Genomic DNA, 12,243 nt, shown 5'->3' with positions numbered 1-12,243 from the left:
TCATTAGCTGGAAGCTTTTTCCTCGGGAACAACACTATTCCGTTCTTGAGAAAGAATGCCTGGCAGTCAAATGGGCCGTGGAGAATCTCAGGTACTACCTGGAGGGGAGCCGATTCATTCTATACACCGACCACGCTCCCCTGGTCTGGATGAGCAGGAACAAGGGCAATAACCGCCCTGTGACGAGAGGGAGCTGCCGAAGGACCCCGGGGGCACCAGGTCGTTACTACCAGTACTGACTCTCACACCCAAGGGGAGGGGCTTGGAGGACTCAAAACCACTAGAAGCAGATACGGAGGACGAGGGACGTTGGAAGAGCGAGGAGCGGAGTGAGGAGCAGAGCGAGGAGAGGAGCGAGAAGCAGAACAAGGGAGAGACGGCGGCGGAAACCCGAGGACACGCCGGGACGTGCCCAGAGGAAGGACCAGAGGACGAGGCAGCCGGGACCCCTGTACCGGGCCCCGGCTTCAGGCAAGTGGTCGGGAAAACAGGGAGGTCCCTCGTGGGCTGGTGGCGTTCATTAGTCCTACTCGGGCCTATAGACAACCACCCGTAGGGTAAAGAAGGGGTGGGCGAACCGGCGGGCTCTAACCCATCTCCAGCGGGACTCACCTGAAAATAAGGGCCCGGGGACAACGGAACAGGAAAGCCCACACCATAGAGGAAGTAAGGGGTTGGGTATCCACAAACGATCCTAAAGCAAAAGGGGAGGGAAAACAACAGGAAGGAAAAGACGGGTAATAATTGCCTTGGTGTTTCTTTTTATTCCGAGGGGATGACTGGCCGGACCACGCCCGAGGAAACGACCGCAGCGACGCTGGGAGGCAAAGAAACCAGAAGAGCTCAACAGCGACCCCTCCCTTTCAGAAGCCTCCTTTGTGATCCCTCTTCCCTATACCCCTAGAAACGTGCCTGTGAAAACAATAAAACAGGAATAGAACACAATCATTAGACTCCTCTGATCTGTGGGGCGGGGCGTGACAGTGGTGTCAGAAGTGGGATCCAGGTCCGAACCACCATGCCCGCGCATGACTCATCGTCCCCCTTGGTCACGGAAAGACACTCACGTACCGCCATGACGCAGCCCATAGGTCTGAACGAAATGTTGGCCCAACTGGCTGAAGGACAGCGCCATTTACAACTGGTCGTCGAGGCCCAGTCTACAGAAGCCAAAAAAGACAGGGAGATATTACAAGAGGCCCTGCTAGCCCAAACAGGTCTCTTGGTACAAAATCAAGCGGTCCAAGATACGGCTATCCAAAAGCTGACCGATACTATTGCCAGCACCAAGGTGCATCCGAACGTACCCAGCTCAGTATTACAAAAGTACAGAACCGGCGAAGACCCGGACTTCTTTTTTACGAACTTCGAACGGGTGGCGAGTACGGCCCAGTGGCCTATGGAACGTTGGGGCCAATACATCGCCCCATTACTGTTAGGCGAACTACAGACAGCCTATCAAGCCGCTAATCCCTCTGGTACCACGCCCTATGACACTATTAAAAGAACCATCAGGGAATGTCTAGGATGCGACCAAGAACAGTACCGTAGTCGGTTTCGGAAAGAGAAATGGCAGCCCCAGGACAACCCCCGAGCATTTTTCTATCGGATACAAGATTTAGGAACCCGATGGCTTCAGACCCATATGAGTTGTAAGGAAGAAATAGTTGACAAGATCCTTTTGGAACAATACATGGACGGTCTCCCTACGATGACCCGGGCCTGGGTAAAACAGCATTCTAACCTGACCGTACCTCATGCCATAGAACTGGCCTGCGCTCACCAACGGTCACCAGAGGCCCGACCCTTCACACCTAGAATTCCCACCTCCATCATACAACGCTGGAGGGCAACCGTCCCAAACCCTGTCCCCTTAAACCCACGCCCTCTCATTGATCCCAGACTCATTCCTCGACTAGGAGGGAAAGACGGTAGTCAGGGATCCCAATGTTTTCATTGCGCGGAATGGGGCCACATCTCCCGCAACTGTCCACAGAAACCCGCTTCAATTGAACCGATGGAAGTTGGATATGCCAAAGGCAGGGTGCTATGGGCCGGAGATGGTGAGGAAGCTTACCATCTGACCCTCAAGGTGAATCACACCGATACCCGGGTCCTCATTGACTCAGGGTGTCGTCATTCCGTGGTCACACAGGAACGGGTATAGGCACACCAGTGGCAAGAAGGAGAAGGAGTGGTCATTACATGTGTACATGGGGACCAGAAACGCTATCCCGTGGCTATAGTAACCCTAGGATTCGGAGAACAGACCGCCTTGATCTGAGTAGGGGTCATCCCACACCTGGTCGAGGACATGATCATAGGTACCGATTATGGGGGATTCACCGCTCTCTTATCCAGGGAGATAGATAAGAGAGAGACCCAACGGTGGCTCACGGAAGCTCCACTGTCAACCATAGACATAGAATCAGGTGTGTGCAAAACAAAGAAAACACCTCGAGAAAAGAGAGAGCAAAACAGGATAACTGTGTTACAGGGCCGTGCTAACATCCCTTCTACCCCCTCAGGTGCAGACGAAGAACCAGGGCCTACAGGCAGCTTTAGGGCCGAACAGAGAGAGGATCCAGCGCTGGTACACGCGTGGGCCCGGGCCATTGACGACAAAGACGATCAGGTAGGCCCCTGTTTTGTGATATCAAAGGGGTTGTGATACAGAAAGGTAACGAAACCCTCCGACAGCTCCTAGTCCCCCTACCATTTCGCAACCAGGTTCTCTACTTAGCCCATAAACAGGCGGGAGGGGGCCACTATGGTCGAGAAAAAACAGAGGAATACCTCTTGCGGCGGTTTAATTGGCCAGGGGTCTTCTCCGATATAAGGAGGTACTGCGCAGCCTGCGTAAGGGGTCAGGTTTCCAACCCCCCTGATATACCCAGAGCGCCTTTATGCCCTCTTCCAGTGATTGGCATTCCCTTTTCCCGGGTGGGGATGGACTTGGTCGGTCCCCTTATCACCTCAGCTCGGGGTTATCAGTATATCCTAGTACTGGTCGACTATGCGACCCGGTACCCGGAGGCCATCCCCCTTACCAGCATGTCCACAAATAGCGTCGCTCAGGCCATGTTGACCTTCTTCAGCAGGGTGGTGTTCCCCAAAGAGCTTCTCACTGACCAGGGAACCCCGTTTATGTCGAAATTGATGGCCCAGATCTGCTCCCTGCTAGGGGTGCGCCAAATCCGCACCTCTGTCTACCACCCCCAGACGGCCTTGTAGAAAGGTATAACCAGACCATTAAAACAATACTTTAAAAAACTGTGTCAGAGACCAGACGGGACTGGGACGACAACTACCTCTGACGTTATTCGCCATCCGAACACATACCCAGTCTTCTACCGGTTTTAGTCCCTTTGAATTGGTTTTCGGGAGGAAGCCCCGGACGTTAGTGGACATGGCAGCTGAAAGGTGGGAAGAAGAGGAGGACGAAAACAGGGCTCTACTTGACTATGCAACACAACTGAAAGACAGGCTTTCTTCTCTCTGGGACAGGGTGAGGTGCAACATAGATGCAGTACAACAGAATCAGAAAAAACTATACGACCGACAGGCCGTTCTTCGACAGTTCATGGTGGGAGACAAGGTCTTACTCCTCCTTCCCTCTTCTGACAACAAACTCCTGGCCCGCTGGCAGGGCCCTTACGTTGTTGTAACGCCCTGAACGTCTCAGGATCGTTTAACAGACACGATAATGAGAACGCAACCACTTGTGAAGGTTTAGTTATTTTAATGAAGGCAAAAATAATACAAGGAATAAACAAAGGTTATAGTCACTGGAATCCTCCAGGCTAAGTACGTTACCAGCCCACAGCACGGATGGTCCTAACCGTCCTCTGCATATACGCCGATCCCGGCGTATGCCAACAGAGGGCAGAAATGAAATGGCCGACAATGCCAATCGGTAGGCTGTGAGGGGCACGAAGAGTGTTGGGGAGAATCGAGGAGTCAGGGAAACACCCAGCCGGGGTCTCTACCTGAAGGGAGCAGCCGCTCAACCTCTTCCTCAGACTGCACCGGGACGCGGAGTCACCTCCTGGTGATGCGTCACCGATACCCCAATCACAAGCAAAGAAGACTGAACCGAGAGCAGCCGCTCGATCGATCCTGTGGACTTCCGAGTCTGTAACGCGGCAAACACCTCCTGGTGTGCGTTACAGCTGGCAGTCCCTGTATCTCTGGTCGGGCTGGGAGTTACGACTCCAACCAGCAAAAGCGTCACTGCGCTTTGACTCAGCCGAGTCAAAAAGCGAAGCTCAATGGTTATCCGGTAGAGCTTCCGGGTCCTTCACAGGTGACGATGGGGCAAGACACGGCCCAGGGAGTAACGACTCGACCTACCTCCGTTCTTGCCTTACTGGAGCACCACTCCGGAACACTGCTCTTCACTAAGCAGGTACGTCGGTTGTAAACACAATATCCGACAGCGTTGTACCTCCCGGTTCCTCCCTTTATAGGGCGTTGTTTTCCTTGAGTTATGTAACAGCTCTCCTGTTTACATAAGGGCGTGTTTTCCTTGAGTTATGTAACAGCTCTCCTGTTTACATAAGGGCGTGTTTTCCTTGAGTTATGTAACAGCTCTCCTGTTTACATAAGGGTGTGTTTTCCTTGAGTTATGTAACAGCTCTCCTGTTTTACATAAGGGCGTGTTTTCCTTGAGTTATGTAACAGCTCTCCTGTTTACATAACCTCTCAACCGCTAAGCATCCTGGGAGATGTAGTCCGTTTTCGCTGGTTACCGTTTTCCTCCCCTCGCATGTCAGGAATTCTTGACAGTACATCCTCCCTCTCAGCGGCTCCCCACGGGTCCAGCGCTGGCAGGAAAACGCCGATGGAACAAGGAGACCAAGCGCGGAGCATGAACCCCTTCAGCCGGTTCCCATGACTGCTCCTCCGGGCCATAGCCTTTCCACGCAACCAGGTACCACAGCTTCCCCCTGTGCCATTGGGACGCCCGTATGCCCGACACTTCATACTCCACCTCCGACTCCACGCATACCGGCCTAGGTGTCCCAGACGGCTTGGAGGGTGCTGGTTTGAGCAATGATACATGAAAGACAGGGTGTATCCGCAATGACTGGGGCAAGCACACCTTGGGATGGAACACACTGTTCTTTCGAAACCTCATGTTTCTTGTGGATATCCAGAAGTAGTCTCCAGTGCGGTACAGTGGCCCGGGCCTTCTCTTCCTGTCTGCCGCAGCCTTGTATCTTCTCTTGGCCTCTATTAGGACAGCCCTTGAGCGCATCAACGTGTCTTTTATGTGTGCCACCCTGTCCGCTGTGGCGGGAATCCTGTCCTCTCTGAACGGATGTAGAAATGGCAAGAACCTGGGATGTTGGCCATAGTTGCTATAGAACGGAGATGACTGTGTGGAGCTGTGAGTGGCGTTGTTATAGGCGATCTCTGCAACCCATAGCAAGTCGACCCATTCTTCCCTGCCCTGGTCCACAAAACATCGCAGATACTGTTTGAGCGTTTGGTTCAGGCGCTCGGTTTGGCCGTCCGTTTGAGGGTGGTAGCTGGTGGACAGGGCGGTCTTAACATGCAGCGCAGTGCACCAAGTCTTCCAGAATTGCGCAGTAAACTGCGACCCCCGGTCCGACACGATCACCCCAGGTAATCCATGCAGTCGTACCACATTCTTTAGGAGTAGTGACGCCAATTCCCCGGCCGTAGGGACTCTCTTGCAGGGGATGAAGTGCCCCATTTTCGTCAAGTAATCCACCACCACCAGTATTGCCGTCATCCCCTGGTCTACCGGTAGGCCCACCACGAAGTCCAGTGATATGCTATCCCATGGTCTATCCGGGGTCGGAAGTGGATGTAAGAGCCCTTGGGTTCGGCCATGGTCGGCCTTCATGGTAGCACACGTAGGACACTCCTGTCCCCACCTCCTGACATCCACTCTCATGGTTGGCCACCAGAAATGCCGTCCCATGCTAGCCACCGTTTTTTCAAAGCCCAAATGACCTGCGCATGGAGAGTCATGGCACCAGATGAATGCTTGTTTCCTTAGCCTAGGCGTGGGTATCAATAGGCACCTGCCCTTCAGGGGTATCCCGTCCTTCAGCTGCCATTCTCTGTGACTGAGGAGCCACCTCCGCCATGCGAATGACCTGATCCCTCTCTTTATTCCCCTCAGGAAAGTATCCGGTTGGATAACCCCCAATACCATCCTCGGGGAAATGATGGAATGCTCGGTCGCAGGCAATGGTTCCTTAACTGCAGATTGACGGGACAGGGCGTCCGCCTTCCGGTTTTCCGTCCCCGGCCGATATGTGATGCGGAAGTTGAACCCCGCAAAGAAGATCATCCACCGCAGCTGTCTGGGAGAAAGGTGTCTTGTGGCCGTCATGAACTGTAGGTTCCGATGGTCCGTGTACACCGATACCACATGTCTTGCCCCCATCAACCAATGCCTACATTCGGTGAAGGCGTCCTTGATTGCGAGAAGCTCCTTCTCCGCAATATGGTAGTTGCGTTCGGCGTCGTTGAGTTTGCGGGACATGTACGCAACGGGATGAAGCACCCCTGTGTCGTGGTTGCGTTGGGACAAGATAGCCCCCAGCGCCACATCCGATGCGTCCGCTTCCACCACGTAGGGGAGATCCGGATCGGGGTGAGCCAACACCGGTGCCTTACCAAAGGCGCTTTTCAGGGCCTCAAAGGCTTTGTTCGCTTCAGGGGACCAGACAAACTCCTTGGACTTCCTCAGTAGCTGTGTGATTGGGGGCCACCAATCCTGAAAATCCATCTATAAACCGCCTGTAAAAGTTGGCGAAGCCAATGAAACTTTGGACGTCCTTCACGCTTTGGGGCACCGGCCATTCTTTCACCGCCTTGATCTTTCGTTCTGCCATCTCCTGTCCCTCTGGACTCAGCATCACTCCGAGGAATTCCACGGATGTGACGTGGAAGTCACACTTGCTGAGTTTACAAAACAGCATGTTTTCCCTCAGCTTTTGGAGCACAGCTTTGACGTGGTGTACGTGCTCCTCCACACTGGACGAATAGATGAGGATGTCGTCGATATATACGACCACGTAGATATCCAACTCCTCTCTGAATACCTCATTCAAAAAGTACTGAAAGGCTGCCGGGGCGTTGCACAGACCGAACGGCATGACGAGGTACTCAAAAAGGCCGAACCTGGTCTTAAAGGCGGTCTTCCACTCGTCTCCGTCCCTCATGCGCACCAGATGGTATGCCCCTTTCAAATCCAACTTGGTGTAGATACGAGCTTTCTTGACCTGTTCCAGGAGTACACTGTTGAGAGGCAAGGGGTACCGATTCTTTACGGTTATCGCATTCAATGCCCTAAAGTCCACACAGGCTCTCAGCTCCCCATTAGCCTTCGGGATGAAGAAGAGTGGCGAGGCGGCCGGAGACTTGGACGGTCGGATATTTTGTAACGCCCTGAACGTCTCAGGATCGTTTAACAGACACGATAATGAGAACGCAACCACTTGTGAAGGTTTAGTTATTTTAATGAAGGCAAAAATAATACAAGGAATAAACAAAGGTTATAGTCACTGGAATCCTCCAGGCTAAGTACGTTACCAGCCCACAGCACGGATGGTCCTAACCGTCCTCTGCATATACGCCGATCCCGGCGTATGCCAACAGAGGGCAGAAATGAAATGGCCGACAATGCCAATCGGTAGGCTGTGAGGGGCACGAAGAGTGTTGGGGAGAATCGAGGAGTCAGGGAAACACCCAGCCGGGGTCTCTACCTGAAGGGAGCAGCCGCTCAACCTCTTCCTCAGACTGCACCGGGACGCGGAGTCACCTCCTGGTGATGCGTCACCGATACCCCAATCACAAGCAAAGAAGACTGAACCGAGAGCAGCCGCTCGATCGTTCCTGTGGACTTCCGAGTCTGTAACGCGGCAAACACCTCCTGGTGTGCATTACAGCTGGCAGTCCCTGTATCTCTGGTCGGGCTGGGAGTTACGACTCCAACCAGCAAAAGCGCCACTGCGCTTTGACTCAGCCGAGTCAAAAAGCGAAGCTCAATGGTTATCCGGTAGAGCTTCCGGGTCCTTCACAGGTGACGATGGGGCAAGACACGGCCCAGGGAGTAACGACTCGACCTACCTCCGTTCTTGCCTTACTAGAGCACCACTCCGGAACACTGCTCTTCACTAAGCAGGTACGTCGGTTGTAAACACAATATCCGACAGCGTTGTACCTCCCGGTTCCTCCCTTTATAGGGCGTTGTTTTCCTTGAGTTATGTAACAGCTCTCCTGTTTACATAAGGGCGTGTTTTCCTTGAGTTATGTAACAGCTCTCCTGTTTACATAAGGGCGTGTTTTCCTTGAGTTATGTAACAGCTCTCCTGTTTACATAAGGGCGTGTTTTCCTTGAGTTATGTAACAGCTCTCCTGTTTTACATAAGGGCGTGTTTTCCTTGAGTTATGTAACAGCTCTCCTGTTTACATAACCTCTCAACCGCTAAGCATCCTGGGAGATGTAGTCCGTTTTCGCTGGTTACCGTTTTCCTCCCCTCGCATGACAGGAATTCTTGACAGTTGTGCTCGCACAAATCACACCCGTCACGTATCGCATAGCCGTACCCCATTCAGGAAAAAAAGGACAGATATACCATGTCAACTTGTTGAAAAAGTGGACCACTGATCCCGAAGACAGGACTCAAACCCCTACGAATCTGTTTCTCACTGACAGCAAACCACTAGAGATACCCTTTCCCCAAGTAGACGACACCAAGGACATCAAAGACGTCCCCAAAGGGTCCTGCTTGACACCAGTACAGACAACCGACCTCCAGTCCCTCCTCGATTCCTATTCTGACGTGTTTTCGGCCAGGCCCGGGAAAACCCCCCTCGTTCAACATGACATCTTAACAGACGGGGCTAGCCCGATTAGACAAAGACCCTATAGGATCCCTGAGGCCAGACGACAAATAGTGGAAAAGGAGGTAGCAGACATGTTAGGGAACGGAATCATCGAACCTTCCCACAGTCCTTGGTGTTCCCCTATTGCACTGGTCCCGAAACCCAACTGCACGGTACGCTTCTGTGTGGACTTTAGGCTCCTCAACAGCGTCTCCTGCTTTGACTCATATCCCATGCCCCGTGTCGATGTACTACTAGATAGGTTAGGGACAGCCCGATATATCAGCACACTGGACTTAACCAAGGGATATTGGCAAATAGCGCTCACCCCTCAGGCCCAAGAGAAAACGGCATTCGCCAACCCCTCAGGCTTGTATCACTTCCGGGTCCTCCCCTTCGGCCTGCATGGAGCCCCTGCCACCTTCCAGCACCTCATGGACATCGTGCTTAGACCCCATCAAGACTATGCTGCTGCTTACTTGGACGACATAGTCGTTTTCAGTACCACTTGGGGGGAACACCTTAAACATCTTCAGGCCGTCTTTTCCAGTCTCCGGGAGGCGGGTCTGACTGCCAACCCTGAAAAATGCATGTTAGCCACCGACAACTTTTGTTATTTAGGCTACCATATACAAAACGGACAGATCCGACCCCAGATAGATACGGTCAAGGCCATCTCAACCCTAGAGAAACCAACCACAAAAAAGGGCATTAGGGCGTTCCTGGGGTTAGTAGGCTACTACAGGAGGTTCATCCCCCACTTCGCTGAAGAAGCGGCCCCTCTCACGGACATGTTAAAAAAATCAGTCCCCAACTCCTTCACCACATGGACCCCGAAACAAACACACAGCTTTGACCGCCTCAAAACGGGACTTTGTAGCGACCCGGTGCTCACGTGCCCTGACTTCAAAAGCCCATTCACATTACAGACAGGCGCATCAGACCGCGGTCTTGGGGCGGTCCTATCGCAAACAACCCCGTCGGGTGAGCTCCATCCAGTGGTATACCTCAGCCGCAAACTAGTACCCAGGGAACTCAGGTACTCCACCATAGAAAAGGAATGCCTGGCCATCCGCTGGGCGGTCCAAGCCTTACAATACTATCTACTGGGCCGTCCATGCCCCCCCTTGTCTGGCTGGCCAAACATAAAGACACCAACCCTCGCATCCTCCGATGGTTCTTAGCCTTACAGCCTTTTTCTTTCCAGGTGTCACATCGACCCGGAGCGTTGCAGACAAACGTGGACTTCCTCTCCCACAGCCCAGTAGATACATGGCCCGATCGGCCATGCCTGGAGGGAAGGCCCTGTGACGAGAGGGAGCTGCCGAAGGACCCCGGGGGCACCAGGTCGTTACTACCAGTACTGACTCTCACACCCAAGGGGAGGGGCTTGGAGGACTCAAAACCACCGGAAGCAGATACAGAGGACGAGGGACGTCGTAAGAGCGAGGAGCAGAGCGAGGAGAGGAGCGAGAAGCAGAACAAGGGAGAGACTACAGCGAAAACCCGAGGACACGCCGGGACGTGCCCAGAGGAAGGACCAGAGGACGAGGCAGCCGGGACCCCTGTACCGGGCCCCGGCTTCAGGCAAGTGGTCGGGAAAACAGGGAGGTCCCTCGTGGGCTGGTGGCGCTCATTAGTCCTACTCGGGCCTATAGACAACCACCCGTAGGGTAAAGAAGGGGTGGGCGAACGGGCGGGCTCTAACCCATCTCCAGCGGGACTCACCTGAAAATAAGGGCCCGGGGAAGACGGAACAGGAAAGCCCACACCATAGAGGAATTAAGGGGTTGGGTATCCACAAACGATCCTAAAACAAAAGGGGAGGGAAAACAACAGGAAGGAAAAGACGGGTAATAATTGCCTTGGTGTTTCTTTTTATTCCGAAGGGACGACTGGCCGGACCACGCCCGAGGAAACGACCGCCAGCGACGCTGGGAGGCAAAGAAACCAGAAGAGCTCAACAGCGACCCCTCCCTTTCAGAACCCTCCTTTGTGATCCCTCTTCCCTATACCTCTAGACACGTGCTTGTGAAAACAAAACAGGAATAGAACACAATCATTAGACTCCTTTGATCTGTGGGGCGGGGCATGACATGCCCCTTTTCTCCCTTTCAGCTAACGGACACGAACATACCTCTTGGAGAGCGTGAGGTTTCCTATACCCCTCATAGCTGGCCCTTTAACTCCACGGATGAGGACGAATCCGGCCCTGTCTCTTGAGGATGGGAGTACAGAGCGTCGATGACGGATAAGATGCCGGGAGCCTGTCACAAGTTCATCATTGACCGGAAGGAGGAAGAAGGCGGATTGCGGGAGATCAAGAGAGAGCCGGAGAGCAAAAAACAGACGGGAGGAGCGGGAGTCCTGAGCACCGCCGAGGCAGCAACCGAGGGGTAGCCAGAAGGCCAACGGCAACACGTGACGCCCAGCCGAACAGGTGCGTGCTCGCTTTCGGGGAACTGGGAGGGCAGAAACGGCATCCCAGGGAGGCGGGGAAGCCTATAGAGTGAGTTCCCACTACAAACGGGAGTTAATTGCGCTGCGTAAAACTCCTGTTCCTTTCTGGGGAAGGCCCCTTCCCTGCACCGTCCAGAGAACCGACTGGGTGAAACTTTCCTCACACCTACCCCCTACTATAGACAGTGTTTAGTACCAACGGTAGTGCAGTTCTTTTTCTCCCTCGCAACACGTCCCTACTGGCCCCGACGACCTACGTTCCGAAGAGACGCCAAGGAGGAGAAGACCGATCCCCTTGAGGAAGACGTTGCCTGGACAACGTTCTCGAAATTTTTGTTTATCCTTACACAATAAAGAATAGTGGCTAACAAACCTGTGCTGTCCCGTATTACCTGCCCAGCGCGACAATCACAATTTGGTCTCTTATTAGGTCATCATGTAACTCCCCAAATATGCATGTTATGGCTAACTTTTGTTTAATTCTGCCACATAATCTTTTATGGATTCGGCCTCATTTGGCTTCCGTTAGAAAAATTGAGTCTGTCAATGGCTACGCATACCATGGGTTACTAAGCATCTAAGTCCTCCATAGCCTCCTTGGACACATCTGTGCTCCCACCAATTCTTGATTTTTTTTCCATTTGGTTATACATCCTTAGGCCATCAGGTCCCAGATTGTGCAACAGTATTCTCTTTTTCCTTTTAGCTGAAAATTCCTCATCATTCTCTTCGACAATAGCTAAAATATAATTAAGAAAGTAGTCTTTTCAAACCCACCACTTCTGCTGAGGTTCTCCCGTCCTTGGAAGAAACGGTACCAGATGGGTCAAACCGTTGTTTTACATGCTCATATTGGAACTCTAACAAAGTGTATTTCATAGCTGGGAAAGCAAAAAATACACTGTCAATGTA

This window comes from Triturus cristatus, chromosome 3_1 (genome assembly GCF_964204655.1).
Source record: "Triturus cristatus chromosome 3_1, aTriCri1.1, whole genome shotgun sequence".
Lineage (NCBI taxonomy): Eukaryota > Metazoa > Chordata > Amphibia > Caudata > Salamandridae > Triturus > Triturus cristatus.
Note: the sequence above shows the minus strand (reverse complement) of the source record.